Below are 18,594 nucleotides of genomic sequence, written 5' to 3'. Positions count from 1 at the left end.
GGTCAAAGATCCCCCCGTTGCCGTGTGAGGGCCGGATGATGTGTAGTACACATCACCGAAGGAGGGAGCTGAGACAGCTCGGTCATCAGAGATGACAGAGGATCACAGGCTATGACCGAGGATCACAGGCTATGTGCGGAGGACCAAGTCCCCGACGGTCCAGCCCCCAGGATGGGCGATGATGGTCCAGTGGAGGCCAATCCGGGTCCTCTTCAAGAGATGGGGCATGAGCGTGAGTGAATGGATGCACCTGAGTGTGTGAGTGCGTGTCCTACCTTGGCCCGGTAGCTAACCTAATCTAGGGGGAGCCTGCCTGAAAAATTCAAAAGCCTATCCAGGGCCTGGTTTTGATGAGTAGAGGACATCTGCACTTGTCGTGCTGCTGGGGAGGAAAGGGGGGTTAATGGACAGGACACATGAGTGCCATGAATGCAATAAATGAGGGCGCTCTGGGGAAGAGCGCCGCAGACATACATGAGTATGTGGAAGACGGGTGTGTGTGTGAGAGAGAGAGAGAGAGAGAGAGAGAGAGAGAGAGAGAGCAGTTAGGGGAGAGCGGATAGAGGGAGATCAGCTAGAGAGAGAAAAGCTAGAGAGAGAACAGCTAGAGAGAGAACAGCTAGAGAGAGCACGCGTGTGTGTGGGTGTGTGAGGGAGAGAGAGAGCAAGAGAGGGGCTCTTCCGAGCAAATAAAAGGTGTAGTCAAAAACGCAGAACTCCACTCCCTGGGAGGTGCCTTCCTGCTGGCACCTACCACAACATTAAGCAGGGAATCGTGAGGTTCTAACCGGCCACGACTGCAGTTTCGCTCTCCTCAGAGCTCGTCAGGTAGCAAAGTATGAAATAAAACACGTTATGCAGGTCAAGGGCCGTCCTACGACTAAGGACTATCAAGAACTCAGGGGTGACGACAAAAAGCGTCATCCCCCCTGTGCCTTGGGCGCCCACCAGAATCGGTAATCTCAATTAAACATCTAGGGAAAAGAGGAGACAAGAGAGAGAGAGAGAGGGAGAGGGTGTGTGTGTATATATATGTCAATATGGATGGACAGTGTGTGACCAACCGGATCTGTGGAGGGAGAAAGGTGTACAGGTTAGGGTTAGTGGGCTGCAAGAGTGAACCTGTAAAGAAAACACTAACCCTACAAATACAGCAATACCTACACCAATAACAGTCAATAAATACATACCTATAAAACCCAAAGAACTTAGTAAACATGTGTAATTATCAGTATGGGATGTGGAGAGCAAGAGTAGCTAATGTTATGCATCTAGGTGTAGGGGGAATCGAGGTCATGGCAGTATGACACACACGACGGATGCAGTTCAGCGTACCACGTCGCACGTTCCACAGTTGTCCAGTAGGTGGTGCCAGGGAGAGGAAGAGCGGTGCTTCACTTGGACGGTGAAGTTGGTGGAGCAGCTCAGCTTGTGTAGTTTGACCCTGGGGAACACGTCCTCGGGCGTCCCGTGCGGGACGTCCGGTTGTTGAGACCAAGCTGAAAGACAGAGCATGTTCAGTCCGGGGTTGTAGAAAGGCGCCGTGCAACACAAACGTAGGACCCGTCCTGGTAAGGGTAGGGATCAATTCTTCTAGAGAGTTGAGTTAACTACCATGGAACGGGTCTCCCGACGACTGAGTCCAACTGTTTCCACACTGCGCCGTTCGCCACCCTGAGAGGTCCTCCCTCCGAGACTGCTACTCGGCCCATTCGTCGATACCATAGCAGCTAGACGCCCCCACTGGAGGCGAATGCGGAGGACGTCAGGGACAGTTCGTCGAGTGAGGCACAGATAGGAAGAGGGGTCAGATGCGTAGTGAAACGCAGTCGATGACGGTTCGTTATTTTACCCGTGACAGGAAGTGCTGTCTCCCTCCCAGAAGACTCCCCGTCGTCGGCTCAGCGTGGCTCGGTGGTGTCCGGCCCCGGGGTAGGCGTGGTACCGGGGGAAGCGTGGCCTAGTCACCACCCGTGGATCCAGTGCGAGCCGCCTGGGGGTGGGGGGTCAGGACACGTCCGCGGCCGGTCCAGCAGACACAGGAAAGGTGGGCATGACACTCCATGCTGTGACATGGCCCGCTACCGACTGTGAGTGTGGGCCTCGCGCCGTCTCTAGAAGACGGTGAGGCCGAGGGGAGTAGAGTGGCCAGGGGTCGAAGGTCAAGTGGAGTGCCCAGCAGGTCAGGCCCCCTGTTCAGGAGGGCCTTCTTCTGTGGGGGCATGTTTATAGGTGGGGGCAAGGCTATAGCAGGGTGCCCTTGGACCGTCAGTGCGGTGCAGAGTGTCTCTGTTCTTCAGCCCGAGAGCCTTGGTGTGGGGAGAGGAGAGGAGTCTCCTACCCAACGACCGCTCCAATCAGGGCCACGCTGGTGGAGTGTGTTACACTATGTGTGTGGGGGGGGCCCGGCCCGGTCCCCCTGTGTGTGTTTTTTTTCTTCCTCGCCGGCACGGTGCAGAGTGTCTCTGTGCTTCAGCCCGAGAGCTTTGGGGTGAGGAGAGGAGCTCCCCACTGCTTCGATCGGAGCCATGCCCGTAAGGGCCATTCGTTTTGCTAGTCTACGTGTTGTGCGGAGGGCGTGCGAGGCCCCGGTCCCCCTTGGGACTATAGCCGTTACCCCGGAGAGTCGTTTCGTTGGCCCGCCCGCTGGGTCCCCAATGTAACCGCGAGGATCAGGCAGGATGAAACGAATGGCCGTGAGTTGCACGTGCACTTATGCCGTTTTAACACCCTTTCCCTCGCTGAGTCTACCCCGATTGTAGGCCGGTCTCTCTCCAGAATCCCACGACGGCGACCATCTTCTCGCGTCAGCATGCTAATGCGACAGCGTCAACACTCACAGTCTGTGTCTTGCCCGGGGAGGACCGCAGCGCGCGCGAGGGGGAAGTGTCCAGTTTCCAGACTACGTTGTGTTGCACGTGGGGATGAGGGGGCGCCCGTGGAGAGAGGCGGGGCTCACGCAACGAGGAGTCCGGCGTGCCTCCCCCTCATTACAAGGGGGGGGCCCATCGGTGGCCTCCAAGTGGGGCCTCAAGTCATAGCGCTACATACGCTGGCTAATTTTTTTGTATGATCTGATGTCCCCCCAGCGGAGCGGTATGGCAAAATCTTACGACCCTGCTCGGATGAAGGGAAACGCACTCGTATTCTACCACTATGAAAATCTTCCCCACCGGGAGTAGGGGAGTAGACCCCATCCAGAACCCTTTATGGGGGTCCCAGGCCTTAGACCTTGATGCGCTCGCGCCCCGGGTACTGTGAGTGTTTTTTGTTGTGCACTCATTTGGACGTTGTGTTGGCAGTACCCAGTGGGCCCATGGAAGCCCGCCTCCGTCTCCACTGGTAAGACGTGTGCTGGCCCCAGGGTCTAAGCAGGAGCGTGCTCTGTGTTGTGTCCCCAACCCGAAGCGCGCAGCGCCGAGGCGCGCAGCGCCGAGGTGCTGCAATCCAATCCGAAGCGCGCAGCGCCGAGGCGCGCAGCGCCGAGGTGCTGCAGGCAATCCAATCCGAAGGAGGCAATCCAATCCGTGCGGAGGCAATCCAATCCGAAGCGCGCAGCACCCGCGCTGAGGCACGGGTGTTGATGTGTTGGGGTGTTGAGGTGTTGAGTCTTCCAGCAGCCAGGCTGTATAGAGCGCGTGCATCACACAAGTCCAGCTCTATCAGTCAGGCGACCCTAAGGGGCAGTGGTCTGTCCCCTAGGGTCCAGGACAGGAGCAGGGAGAAAGGCCTCCCCGCGCAGGGCTGTCCTGTTGTGTACCTCTGAAGGAGGTCATTTGGTGTGGGTTTGTGGCGGTGGTGCAGGCCTGTCTAAGCAGGAGCGTGCTCTGTGTAGGTGACCCCTGGAGAGGAATCCAATCCGAAGCGCGCAGCGCCGAGGTGCCGCGCTGAGGTAGTCCATCTAATCTTCTTCACCCCACTGGTGATGGCAGCAGGGCCGTCTACCTCTTCCGTCGGTAGGAAGCATGAGAAGGGAGGGGTCACTCCTGTCTCCTCCCCCTGAGTCCGGTCAGGAGGAGTGACTCGTAAAGCAGCGGAGCCGGTAAAACCGTGGTCCAAGCCTGAGGCCGGCTTGAAAATCAACCGTAGCCACGGCTTGAAAATCAACCGTAGCCACGTCAGGACTGCTTTAGATGAAGTGGTGGGGTGGGCTGGACCGTAGCCTGGGCCTACGGCCGGAGGGGTCAAAGATCCCCCCGTTGCCGTGTGAGGGCCGGATGATGTGTAGTACACATCACCGAAGGAGGGAGCTGAGACAGCTCGGTCATCAGAGATGACAGAGGATCACAGGCTATGACCGAGGATCACAGGCTATGTGCGGAGGACCAAGTCCCCGACGGTCCAGCCCCCAGGATGGGCGATGATGGTCCAGTGGAGGCCAATCCGGGTCCTCTTCAAGAGATGGGGCATGAGCGTGAGTGAATGGATGCACCTGAGTGTGTGAGTGCGTGTCCTACCTTGGCCCGGTAGCTAACCTAATCTAGGGGGAGCCTGCCTGAAAAATTCAAAAGCCTATCCAGGGCCTGGTTTTGATGAGTAGAGGACATCTGCACTTGTCGTGCTGCTGGGGAGGAAAGGGGGGTTAATGGACAGGACACATGAGTGCCATGAATGCAATAAATGAGGGCGCTCTGGGGAAGAGCGCCGCAGACATACATGAGTATGTGGAAGACGGGTGTGTGTGTGAGAGAGAGAGAGAGAGAGAGAGAGAGAGAGAGAGAGAGCAGTTAGGGGAGAGCGGATAGAGGGAGATCAGCTAGAGAGAGAAAAGCTAGAGAGAGAACAGCTAGAGAGAGAACAGCTAGAGAGAGCACGCGTGTGTGTGGGTGTGTGAGGGAGAGAGAGAGCAAGAGAGGGGCTCTTCCGAGCAAATAAAAGGTGTAGTCAAAAACGCAGAACTCCACTCCCTGGGAGGTGCCTTCCTGCTGGCACCTACCACAACATTAAGCAGGGAATCGTGAGGTTCTAACCGGCCACGACTGCAGTTTCGCTCTCCTCAGAGCTCGTCAGGTAGCAAAGTATGAAATAAAACACGTTATGCAGGTCAAGGGCCGTCCTACGACTAAGGACTATCAAGAACTCAGGGGTGACGACAAAAAGCGTCATCCCCCCTGTGCCTTGGGCGCCCACCAGAATCGGTAATCTCAATTAAACATCTAGGGAAAAGAGGAGACAAGAGAGAGAGAGAGAGGGAGAGGGTGTGTGTGTATATATATGTCAATATGGATGGACAGTGTGTGACCAACCGGATCTGTGGAGGGAGAAAGGTGTACAGGTTAGGGTTAGTGGGCTGCAAGAGTGAACCTGTAAAGAAAACACTAACCCTACAAATACAGCAATACCTACACCAATAACAGTCAATAAATACATACCTATAAAACCCAAAGAACTTAGTAAACATGTGTAATTATCAGTATGGGATGTGGAGAGCAAGAGTAGCTAATGTTATGCATCTAGGTGTAGGGGGAATCGAGGTCATGGCAGTATGACACACACGACGGATGCAGTTCAGCGTACCACGTCGCACGTTCCACAGTTGTCCAGTAGGTGGTGCCAGGGAGAGGAAGAGCGGTGCTTCACTTGGACGGTGAAGTTGGTGGAGCAGCTCAGCTTGTGTAGTTTGACCCTGGGGAACACGTCCTCGGGCGTCCCGTGCGGGACGTCCGGTTGTTGAGACCAAGCTGAAAGACAGAGCATGTTCAGTCCGGGGTTGTAGAAAGGCGCCGTGCAACACAAACGTAGGACCCGTCCTGGTAAGGGTAGGGATCAATTCTTCTAGAGAGTTGAGTTAACTACCATGGAACGGGTCTCCCGACGACTGAGTCCAACTGTTTCCACACTGCGCCGTTCGCCACCCTGAGAGGTCCTCCCTCCGAGACTGCTACTCGGCCCATTCGTCGATACCATAGCAGCTAGACGCCCCCACTGGAGGCGAATGCGGAGGACGTCAGGGACAGTTCGTCGAGTGAGGCACAGATAGGAAGAGGGGTCAGATGCGTAGTGAAACGCAGTCGATGACGGTTCGTTATTTTACCCGTGACAGGAAGTGCTGTCTCCCTCCCAGAAGACTCCCCGTCGTCGGCTCAGCGTGGCTCGGTGGTGTCCGGCCCCGGGGTAGGCGTGGTACCGGGGGAAGCGTGGCCTAGTCACCACCCGTGGATCCAGTGCGAGCCGCCTGGGGGTGGGGGGTCAGGACACGTCCGCGGCCGGTCCAGCAGACACAGGAAAGGTGGGCATGACACTCCATGCTGTGACATGGCCCGCTACCGACTGTGAGTGTGGGCCTCGCGCCGTCTCTAGAAGACGGTGAGGCCGAGGGGAGTAGAGTGGCCAGGGGTCGAAGGTCAAGTGGAGTGCCCAGCAGGTCAGGCCCCCTGTTCAGGAGGGCCTTCTTCTGTGGGGGCATGTTTATAGGTGGGGGCAAGGCTATAGCAGGGTGCCCTTGGACCGTCAGTGCGGTGCAGAGTGTCTCTGTTCTTCAGCCCGAGAGCCTTGGTGTGGGGAGAGGAGAGGAGTCTCCTACCCAACGACCGCTCCAATCAGGGCCACGCTGGTGGAGTGTGTTACACTATGTGTGTGGGGGGGGCCCGGCCCGGTCCCCCTGTGTGTGTTTTTTTTCTTCCTCGCCGGCACGGTGCAGAGTGTCTCTGTGCTTCAGCCCGAGAGCTTTGGGGTGAGGAGAGGAGCTCCCCACTGCTTCGATCGGAGCCATGCCCGTAAGGGCCGTTCGTTTTGCTAGTCTACGTGTTGTGCGGAGGGCGTGCGAGGCCCCGGTCCCCCTTGGGACTATAGCCGTTACCCCGGAGAGTCGTTTCGTTGGCCCGCCCGCTGGGTCCCCAATGTAACCGCGAGGATCAGGCAGGATGAAACGAATGGCCGTGAGTTGCACGTGCACTTATGCCGTTTTAACACCCTTTCCCTCGCTGAGTCTACCCCGATTGTAGGCCGGTCTCTCTCCAGAATCCCACGACGGCGACCATCTTCTCGCGTCAGCATGCTAATGCGACAGCGTCAACACTCACAGTCTGTGTCTTGCCCGGGGAGGACCGCAGCGCACGCGAGGGGGAAGTGTCCAGTTTCCAGACTACGTTGTGTTGCACGTGGGGATGAGGGGGCGCCCGTGGAGAGAGGCGGGGCTCACGCAACGAGGAGTCCGGCGTGCCTCCCCCTCATTACAAGGGGGGGGCCCATCGGTGGCCTCCAAGTGGGGCCTCAAGTCATAGCGCTACATACGCTGGCTAATTTTTTTGTATGATCTGATGTCCCCCCAGCGGAGCGGTATGGCAAAATCTTACGACCCTGCTCGGATGAAGGGAAACGCACTCGTATTCTACCACTATGAAAATCTTCCCCACCGGGAGTAGGGGAGTAGACCCCATCCAGAACCCTTTATGGGGGTCCCAGGCCTTAAACCTTGATGCGCTCGCGCCCCGGGTACTGTGAGTGTTTTTTGTTGTGTACTCATTTGGACGTTGTGTTGGCAGTCACCCAGTGGGCCCATGGAAGCCCGCCTCCGTCTCCACTGGTAAGACGTGTGCTGGCCCCAGGGTCTAAGCAGGAGCGTGCTCTGTGTCGTGTCCCCAATTCGAAGCGCGCAGCGCCGAGGTGCTGCAATCCAATCCGAAGCGCGCAGCGCCGAGGCGCGCAGCGCCGAGGTGCCGCGCTGAGGCACAGGTGTTGATGTGTTGAGGTGTTGAGGCAATCCCATTGGAGGCGCCGCGCTGAGGCACGGGTGTTGATGTGTTGAGGTGTTGAGGCAATCCCATTGGAGGCGCCGCGCTGAGGCACGGGTGTTGATGTGTTGAGGTGTTGAGGCAATCCCATTGGAGGCGCCGCGCTGAGGCACGGGTGTTGATGTGTTGAGGTGTTGAGGCAATCCAATTGGAGGCGCCGCGCTGAGGCACGGGTGTTGATGTGTTGAGGTGTTGAGGCAATCCAATTGGAGGCGCCGCGCTGAGGCACGGGTGTTGATGTGTTGGGGTGTTGAGGTGTTGAGTCTGCGCCGTGTTGAGGCGTAGTGTTGAAGCAATCCAATTGGAGGCGCCGCGCTGAGGCACGGGTGTTGATGTGTTGAGGTGTTGAGGCGTAGTGTTGAGGCAATCCAATTGGAGGCGCCGCGCTGAGGCACGGGTGTTGATGTGTTGGGGTGTTGAGGTGTTGAGTCTGCGCCGTGTTGAGGCGTAGTGTTGAAGCAATCCAATTGGAGGCGCCGCGCTGAGGCACGGGTGTTGAGGCCCAGTGTTTTCCCAGTTAATCCAGGCTGTTAATCCATATGGGTTGATGCTCCATTGTTGTTAATCCATGTTGTTGATCCATTTGGGTGATTGGTAGAGGCGTCCCACGGCAGACGGCTCTGTGTGTCAGGGGTGAGCACAGCAGAGACCGTATCAACTGGTATGTGTCACATCCCGTTGATTTTCCGAGCCCTACTGGGTGTAGGGTCAAGGAAGGTGCCAGCAGCCAGGCTGTATAGAGCGCGTGCTACACGCAAGTCCAGCTCTATCAGTCAGGCGACCCTAAGGGGCAGTGGTCTGTCCCCTAGGGTCCAGGACAGGAGCAGGGAGAAGGGTCTCCCCGCGCAGGGCTGTCCTGTTGGAGGTGCCGGCCCACGTGGCGGTAGGAGGAGAAGGAGGGGAGAGAGGCCCCTAGCCCCTAGGAGGAGAGAGAGGCCCCTTAGCCCAGGTGGGCGGCCCAGTGGCGCGCCATGCGGATCCCGGTGGCGGTGGTCCAATGTATCTTGTCCCGCCCGGTGGCAAAGTGGTTGGCGGGTAGCAGAGGGATGGTGGGTATGTTCGCGAGCATGAAGGCGTTCAGGGCGTTGATGGCGTCGCGTTCCGGCTGTGGGAGCCCCGGGCACGCGTTGATCAGGGCGACCCTAACCGTGGCGTGCGGGAACGTCGTACAGGCGCGTTCGAATAGGTCGAACGCCTGCCTGGTGGAGGTGACCGTCGGGGCCGATCGGTCGTTAATACCAAAGGCCAGAATGACGTGCGTCACTTCCAGCACCGGGGAGGTGAATTTGGCCAGCACGTTGGTGGCATGGTATAACCGGGCCCCCGGATAACAGTCCACCTGTACGTGGCCCTGGGGGAGCGGGGGGAGCCGCTGGAGGTTAGAGTCCCCCATGACCAGCGTCGTCCTGGACGGTGTGACCGTCCATTGGCCCTTGTCACCCGTGTGCCTGGTGAAGTGGGCCCGCGACGCAGAGGGGGCGGCCCGGGTCAGCCCCTTGGTCAGGGGGCCGCGGCGCCTGACGACCCGCGAGGAGGGTCCGGCGGCATCGTCGGTGGAGGTCAGCGGAGCGGTGGTAGGTGGTGATGGTGGGTCCTCGAGGGTGGACGAGGGTGGCGTCCTGACGAGCAGGGCGTCCGCCTCGGCCCCGGACAGGGCGGTCTTGTCGTCGTCGTTGTCCTCGTCCTCTGGATCCAGGTCGGACCACCGGACAGGGGTCGCGGGGGACCGCGGTGCGGAGGGGGGGAGGAACGGGGGGGCGCGTTGTCCAGCCGTTAGTTCCGCCTCCGAGTCCGAGGGGTCCTGACCCAGGGCTGGGGCCGGCTCGGGGTTGGAGACCCCACCGTGGCCCAGGGGGGGTCGGGATAGGAGTTGCCGCAGGGTGGTTGTGGGCTGCTGAGAGGACAGCTGGGCCATGGCGCTGTCCGTTACCTCCCAGTCCATCCCCTCCTCCGTCGGGGGCTGGCTGTGGGAGGTGGAAGGGGCCGAGGTCGACGTCGTCGTTATCCTCGTCGTTGTCGCCGCAGCAGAGGGAGGAGGAGGGTTCGAGGAGGGAGGTGCCGGTGCCATTTCAGCATCCTGCTGCGTCTCTTGTCGGCCTACCGTGGCCACCGCTGGGGGCGGGGTCGGATCGGCGAACGCGGCGCGCCGGGGGACAGTCCCGGACGGCGGCCAGAGAACCCTGGCGGCCTTCTTGACCGAAACAGGGGGGGCAAAGGGCACCGTTTCCACCTGCGTGAAGACGTCCTCACAGGGCAAATGGGCTTTGGCTCGGTGCAGGGTGACCTGTGACACCGTGGTGCCCAGGTCGGCCGAAGCCCACCGCACTCCCAGCTCCCACGCGTCAGTCCAGTTATGAATTCCCTCCAGGCCCTCGAGCGTGGCAACGTACGCTCCCAGGGCCGTGGCGTAATGCCTGTCCAGGGCCTGGTAGCAGCGCGTAAACCACGTCTCCGTTTCCTCTTGCAGCTCAGTCCAGCTCTCCCTGGTAGGTGACGAGGGTCTGTAGACGGCCGCGAAGCCGTCAATGGTGCTGCGGTACCCTGGCGGCTGCACGCCGTCCCGCAGGAACGAGTCAATGTCAGCCCTGTGGTGCAGGGTCTTGACAATCCGGCCGATCAGCTTGCCGGCGGTCACGGTGTCCTGCTCGTACGAGCGGCAGGCCTTCCTGCGGGACACCGCGTGTTTGTCAGCCGACCGGGGCATGCTTCCCGTCGGGAGGACGGGGGTGGCCGCTGCCGTCGTTGCGTCGGCAGCCGGTCCTGGGCGGGCCGTGGCCCTGGCCGCAGCAGCAGAGGAGGTGGTTGGAGCCGAGAGCGCCGTGCTCCGTTTCCGGATCCAACGGCCGGGTCTGTGGCGCGGTTGCGCACCCAGCTGCCGCGCGGGGGCCACCGTTGACTCGGGGGGAGTCCGGCTGTCGGCCCCCGGGGTTCCGGTCGGGTGCTGCGTGTCTTCGTCGTCAGCAGCAGCCGGGGTGGAGGAGGTGCTCGCGCCGGGCTGTTGGGCGGCAGCAGCAGGCCGGGCCGGAGCCGAGCGCGGCCGGCGGCTGCGGCCCCTCTGGTCCTTCTTTTTGGAGGGGGGCAGCGGCAGCGTCCGGTCCTGTGCCCGTTGGGTGTCCCGTCCCCGGGTGTCCTGGGAGCGTGGAGCAGGTCTGCGGTACCTCCCGTTGTCGTCGCCGCCACGGCGGGGAGGAGGAGGGGGAGGAGCAGTCGCGATGACCAGCCGGCGCCTCCTGGTGTCAGGAGCGCGGCGAGAGGACCCTGGGTTCAGGGCCCTCGGTCGCCCATCGCTAGAGAACGGGCCACGGCCGTGACCCGAATCTCTGCGGCCCTGTGGAGATGGCCCGCCGCTAGGCGGATCCCACGGGAGCGCGTCTCTGTAGGGACTGGGTTCCCTGCGCCAGCGCGGTTGGCGGTCATCCCTGCGGCGCTCCCATCGTGGCGAGGGGGATCGGTAGGCCGCCCGGGGGGGTGTGGCGTGATCCCGGCGGTGGTCCGGTCCATCGGTGTGGTGGTGGTGGTGGTGGTGGCGGTCCAGAGCTGGCCAGTCGCGGTCGTCCCGGCGGTATCCTGGTGAACGGGAGGCGTCGGCCCGGGTGGGGCGGGGACGGGGATCGCGGTAATAAGACATGGCGAAGGGGTGTTCGCGATGGGTGGCTGAGGTGGAAAGGAGGGGTGGAGTGGAGGGATGGAGGGCAGGAAGGAGGGCTAGGGAGAGGAGCATAAAAATAAAAAAAGGAGGAGGGATGGAGAGAGGGGGAGAGGTGGGGAGAGGAGAGGTAGAGGGACATGAGGGTGAGTGAATGGATGCACCTGAGTGTGTGAGTGCGTGTCCTACCTTGGCCCGGTAGCTAACCTAATCTAGGGGGAGCCTGCCTGAAAAATTCAAAAGCCTATCCAGGGCCTGGTTTTGATGAGTAGAGGACATCTGCACTTGTCGTGCTGCTGGGGAGGAAAGGGGGGTTAATGGACAGGACACATGAGTGCCATGAATGCAATAAATGAGGGCGCTCTGGGGAAGAGCGCCGCAGACATACATGAGTATGTGGAAGACAGGGCATGGGAGACAGAATTAAAGCGTGGGGGTGTGTGTGTGTGTGTGGGAGAGAGAGCAGTTAGGGGAGAGCGGATAGAGGGAGATCAGCTAGAGAGAGAACAGCTAGAGAGAGAACAGCTAGAGAGAGCACGCGTGTGTGTGGGTGTGTGAGAGAGAGAGAGAGCAAGAGAGGGGCTCTTCCGAGCAAATAAAAGGTGTAGTCAAAAACGCAGAACTCCACTCCCTGGGAGGTGCCTTCCTGCTGGCACCTACCACAACATTAAGCAGGGAATCGTGAGGTTCTAACCGGCCACGACTGCAGTTTCGCTCTCCTCAGAGCTCGTCAGGTAGCAAAGTATGAAATAAAACACGTTATGCAGGTCAAGGGCCGTCCTACGACTAAGGACTATCAAGAACTCAGGGGTGACGACAAAAAGCGTCATCCCCCCTGTGCCTTGGGCGCCCACCAGAATCGGTAATCTCAATTAAACATCTAGGGAAAAGAGGAGACAAGAGAGAGAGAGAGAGGGAGAGGGTGTGTGTGTATATATATGTCAATATGGATGGACAGTGTGTGACCAACCGGATCTGTGGAGGGAGAAAGGTGTACAGGTTAGGGTTAGTGGGCTGCAAGAGTGAACCTGTAAAGAAAACACTAACCCTACAAATACAGCAATACCTACACCAATAACAGTCAATAAATACATACCTATAAAACCCAAAGAACTTAGTAAACATGTGTAATTATCAGTATGGGATGTGGAGAGCAAGAGTAGCTAATGTTATGCATCTAGGTGTAGGGGGAATCGAGGTCATGGCAGTATGACACACACGACGGATGCAGTTCAGCGTACCACGTCGCACGTTCCACAGTTGTCCAGTAGGTGGTGCCAGGGAGAGGAAGAGCGGTGCTTCACTTGGACGGTGAAGTTGGTGGAGCAGCTCAGCTTGTGTAGTTTGACCCTGGGGAACACGTCCTCGGGCGTCCCGTGCGGGACGTCCGGTTGTTGAGACCAAGCTGAAAGACAGAGCATGTTCAGTCCGGGGTTGTAGAAAGGCGCCGTGCAACACAAACGTAGGACCCGTCCTGGTAAGGGTAGGGATCAATTCTTCTAGAGAGTTGAGTTAACTACCATGGAACGGGTCTCCCGACGACTGAGTCCAACTGTTTCCACACTGCGCCGTTCGCCACCCTGAGAGGTCCTCCCTCCGAGACTGCTACTCGGCCCATTCGTCGATACCATAGCAGCTAGACGCCCCCACTGGAGGCGAATGCGGAGGACGTCAGGGACAGTTCGTCGAGTGAGGCACAGATAGGAAGAGGGGTCAGATGCGTAGTGAAACGCAGTCGATGACGGTTCGTTATTTTACCCGTGACAGGAAGTGCTGTCTCCCTCCCAGAAGACTCCCCGTCGTCGGCTCAGCGTGGCTCGGTGGTGTCCGGCCCCGGGGTAGGCGTGGTACCGGGGGAAGCGTGGCCTAGTCACCACCCGTGGATCCAGTGCGAGCCGCCTGGGGGTGGGGGGTCAGGACACGTCCGCGGCCGGTCCAGCAGACACAGGAAAGGTGGGCATGACACTCCATGCTGTGACATGGCCCGCTACCGACTGTGAGTGTGGGCCTCGCGCCGTCTCTAGAAGACGGTGAGGCCGAGGGGAGTAGAGTGGCCAGGGGTCGAAGGTCAAGTGGAGTGCCCAGCAGGTCAGGCCCCCTGTTCAGGAGGGCCTTCTTCTGTGGGGGCATGTTTATAGGTGGGGGCAAGGCTATAGCAGGGTGCCCTTGGACCGTCAGTGCGGTGCAGAGTGTCTCTGTTCTTCAGCCCGAGAGCCTTGGTGTGGGGAGAGGAGAGGAGTCTCCTACCCAACGACCGCTCCAATCAGGGCCACGCTGGTGGAGTGTGTTACACTATGTGTGTGGGGGGGGCCCGGCCCGGTCCCCCTGTGTGTGTTTTTTTTCTTCCTCGCCGGCACGGTGCAGAGTGTCTCTGTGCTTCAGCCCGAGAGCTTTGGGGTGAGGAGAGGAGCTCCCCACTGCTTCGATCGGAGCCATGCCCGTAAGGGCCATTCGTTTTGCTAGTCTACGTGTTGTGCGGAGGGCGTGCGAGGCCCCGGTCCCCCTTGGGACTATAGCCGTTACCCCGGAGAGTCGTTTCGTTGGCCCGCCCGCTGGGTCCCCAATGTAACCGCGAGGATCAGGCAGGATGAAACGAATGGCCGTGAGTTGCACGTGCACTTATGCCGTTTTAACACCCTTTCCCTCGCTGAGTCTACCCCGATTGTAGGCCGGTCTCTCTCCAGAATCCCACGACGGCGACCATCTTCTCGCGTCAGCATGCTAATGCGACAGCGTCAACACTCACAGTCTGTGTCTTGCCCGGGGAGGACCGCAGCGCGCGCGAGGGGGAAGTGTCCAGTTTCCAGACTACGTTGTGTTGCACGTGGGGATGAGGGGGCGCCCGTGGAGAGAGGCGGGGCTCACGCAACGAGGAGTCCGGCGTGCCTCCCCCTCATTACAAGGGGGGGGCCCATCGGTGGCCTCCAAGTGGGGCCTCAAGTCATAGCGCTACATACGCTGGCTAATTTTTTTGTATGATCTGATGTCCCCCCAGCGGAGCGGTATGGCAAAATCTTACGACCCTGCTCGGATGAAGGGAAACGCACTCGTATTCTACCACTATGAAAATCTTCCCCACCGGGAGTAGGGGAGTAGACCCCATCCAGAACCCTTTATGGGGGTCCCAGGCCTTAGACCTTGATGCGCTCGCGCCCCGGGTACTGTGAGTGTTTTTTGTTGTGCACTCATTTGGACGTTGTGTTGGCAGTCACCCAGTGGGCCCATGGAAGCCCGCCTCCGTCTCCACTGGTAAGACGTGTGCTGGCCCCAGGGTCTAAGCAGGAGCGTGCTCTGTGTTGTGTCCCCAACCCGAAGCGCGCAGCGCCGAGGCGCGCAGCGCCGAGGTGCTGCAATCCAATCCGAAGCGCGCAGCGCCGAGGCGCGCAGCGCCGAGGTGCTGCAGGCAATCCAATCCGAAGGAGGCAATCCAATCCGTGCGGAGGCAATCCAATCCGAAGCGCGCAGCACCCGCGCTGAGGCACGGGTGTTGATGTGTTGGGGTGTTGAGGTGTTGAGTCTTCCAGCAGCCAGGCTGTATAGAACGCGTGCATCACACAAGTCCAGCTCTATCAGTCAGGCGACCCTAAGGGGCAGTGGTCTGTCCCCTAGGGTCCAGGACAGGAGCAGGGAGAAAGGCCTCCCCGCGCAGGGCTGTCCTGTTGTGTACCTCTGAAGGAGGTCATTTGGTGTGGGTTTGTGGCGGTGGTGCAGGCCTGTCTAAGCAGGAGCGTGCTCTGTGTAGGTGACCCCTGGAGAGGAATCCAATCCGAAGCGCGCAGCGCCGAGGTGCCGCGCTGAGGTAGTCCATCTAATCTTCTTCACCCCACTGGTGATGGCAGCAGGGCCGTCTACCTCTTCCGTCGGTAGGAAGCATGAGAAGGGAGGGGTCACTCCTGTCTCCTCCCCCTGAGTCCGGTCAGGAGGAGTGACTCGTAAAGCAGCGGAGCCGGTAAAACCGTGGTCCAAGCCTGAGGCCGGCTTGAAAATCAACCGTAGCCACGGCTTGAAAATCAACCGTAGCCACGTCAGGACTGCTTTAGATGAAGTGGTGGGGTGGGCTGGACCGTAGCCTGGGCCTACGGCCGGAGGGGTCAAAGATCCCCCCGTTGCCGTGTGAGGGCCGGATGATGTGTAGTACACATCACCGAAGGAGGGAGCTGAGACAGCTCGGTCATCAGAGATGACAGAGGATCACAGGCTATGACCGAGGATCACAGGCTATGTGCGGAGGACCAAGTCCCCGACGGTCCAGCCCCCAGGATGGGCGATGATGGTCCAGTGGAGGCCAATCCGGGTCCTCTTCAAGAGATGGGGCATGAGCGTGAGTGAATGGATGCACCTGAGTGTGTGAGTGCGTGTCCTACCTTGGCCCGGTAGCTAACCTAATCTAGGGGGAGCCTGCCTGAAAAATTCAAAAGCCTATCCAGGGCCTGGTTTTGATGAGTAGAGGACATCTGCACTTGTCGTGCTGCTGGGGAGGAAAGGGGGGTTAATGGACAGGACACATGAGTGCCATGAATGCAATAAATGAGGGCGCTCTGGGGAAGAGCGCCGCAGACATACATGAGTATGTGGAAGACAGGGCATGGGAGACAGAATTAAAGCGTGGGGGTGTGTGTGTGTGTGTGTGTGTGGGAGAGAGAGCAGTTAGGGGAGAGCGGATAGAGGGAGATCAGCTAGAGAGAGAACAGCTAGAGAGAGAACAGCTAGAGAGAGAACAGCTAGAGAGAGAACAGCTAGAGAGAGAACAGCTAGAGAGAGAACAGCTAGAGAGAGCACGCGTGTGTGTGGGTGTGTGAGAGAGAGAGAGAGCAAGAGAGGGGCTCTTCCGAGCAAATAAAAGGTGTAGTCAAAAACGCAGAACTCCACTCCCTGGGAGGTGCCTTCCTGCTGGCACCTACCACAACATTAAGCAGGGAATCGTGAGGTTCTAACCGGCCACGACTGCAGTTTCGCTCTCCTCAGAGCTCGTCAGGTAGCAAAGTATGAAATAAAACACGTTATGCAGGTCAAGGGCCGTCCTACGACTAAGGACTATCAAGAACTCAGGGGTGACGACAAAAAGCGTCATCCCCCCTGTGCCTTGGGCGCCCACCAGAATCGGTAATCTCAATTAAACATCTAGGGAAAAGAGGAGACAAGAGAGAGAGAGAGAGGGAGAGGGTGTGTGTGTATATATATGTCAATATGGATGGACAGTGTGTGACCAACCGGATCTGTGGAGGGAGAAAGGTGTACAGGTTAGGGTTAGTGGGCTGCAAGAGTGAACCTGTAAAGAAAACACTAACCCTACAAATACAGCAATACCTACACCAATAACAGTCAATAAATACATACCTATAAAACCCAAAGAACTTAGTAAACATGTGTAATTATCAGTATGGGATGTGGAGAGCAAGAGTAGCTAATGTTATGCATCTAGGTGTAGGGGGAATCGAGGTCATGGCAGTATGACACACACGACGGATGCAGTTCAGCGTACCACGTCGCACGTTCCACAGTTGTCCAGTAGGTGGTGCCAGGGAGAGGAAGAGCGGTGCTTCACTTGGACGGTGAAGTTGGTGGAGCAGCTCAGCTTGTGTAGTTTGACCCTGGGGAACACGTCCTCGGGCGTCCCGTGCGGGACGTCCGGTTGTTGAGACCAAGCTGAAAGACAGAGCATGTTCAGTCCGGGGTTGTAGAAAGGCGCCGTGCAACACAAACGTAGGACCCGTCCTGGTAAGGGTAGGGATCAATTCTTCTAGAGAGTTGAGTTAACTACCATGGAACGGGTCTCCCGACGACTGAGTCCAACTGTTTCCACACTGCGCCGTTCGCCACCCTGAGAGGTCCTCCCTCCGAGACTGCTACTCGGCCCATTCGTCGATACCATAGCAGCTAGACGCCCCCACTGGAGGCGAATGCGGAGGACGTCAGGGACAGTTCGTCGAGTGAGGCACAGATAGGAAGAGGGGTCAGATGCGTAGTGAAACGCAGTCGATGACGGTTCGTTATTTTACCCGTGACAGGAAGTGCTGTCTCCCTCCCAGAAGACTCCCCGTCGTCGGCTCAGCGTGGCTCGGTGGTGTCCGGCCCCGGGGTAGGCGTGGTACCGGGGGAAGCGTGGCCTAGTCACCACCCGTGGATCCAGTGCGAGCCGCCTGGGGGTGGGGGGTCAGGACACGTCCGCGGCCGGTCCAGCAGACACAGGAAAGGTGGGCATGACACTCCATGCTGTGACATGGCCCGCTACCGACTGTGAGTGTGGGCCTCGCGCCGTCTCTAGAAGACGGTGAGGCCGAGGGGAGTAGAGTGGCCAGGGGTCGAAGGTCAAGTGGAGTGCCCAGCAGGTCAGGCCCCCTGTTCAGGAGGGCCTTCTTCTGTGGGGGCATGTTTATAGGTGGGGGCAAGGCTATAGCAGGGTGCCCTTGGACCGTCAGTGCGGTGCAGAGTGTCTCTGTTCTTCAGCCCGAGAGCCTTGGTGTGGGGAGAGGAGAGGAGTCTCCTACCCAACGACCGCTCCAATCAGGGCCATGCTGGTGGAGTGTGTTACACTATGTGTGTGGGGGGGGCCCGGCCCGGTCCCCCTGTGTGTGTTTTTTTTCTTCCTCGCCGGCACGGTGCAGAGTGTCTCTGTGCTTCAGCCCGAGAGCTTTGGGGTGAGGAGAGGAGCTCCCCACTGCTTCGATCGGAGCCATGCCCGTAAGGGCCATTCGTTTTGCTAGTCTACGTGTTGTGCGGAGGGCGTGCGAGGCCCCGGTCCCCCTTGGGACTATAGCCGTTACCCCGGAGAGTCGTTTCGTTGGCCCGCCCGCTGGGTCCCCAATGTAACCGCGAGGATCAGGCAGGATGAAACGAATGGCCGTGAGTTGCACGTGCACTTATGCCGTTTTAACACCCTTTCCCTCGCTGAGTCTACCCCGATTGTAGGCCGGTCTCTCTCCAGAATCCCACGACGGCGACCATCTTCTCGCGTCAGCATGCTAATGCGACAGCGTCAACACTCACAGTCTGTGTCTTGCCCGGGGAGGACCGCAGCGCGCGCGAGGGGGAAGTGTCCAGTTTCCAGACTACGTTGTGTTGCACGTGGGGATGAGGGGGCGCCCGTGGAGAGAGGCGGGGCTCACGCAACGAGGAGTCCGGCGTGCCTCCCCCTCATTACAAGGGGGGGGCCCATCGGTGGCCTCCAAGTGGGGCCTCAAGTCATAGCGCTACATACGCTGGCTAATTTTTTTG

Source organism: Osmerus mordax, chromosome 15 (genome assembly GCF_038355195.1).
Source record: "Osmerus mordax isolate fOsmMor3 chromosome 15, fOsmMor3.pri, whole genome shotgun sequence".
Classification (NCBI taxonomy): Eukaryota; Metazoa; Chordata; class Actinopteri; order Osmeriformes; family Osmeridae; genus Osmerus; species Osmerus mordax.
The sequence above is the reverse complement of the archived record's forward strand: the minus strand, read 5'-3'. Positions refer to the sequence as shown.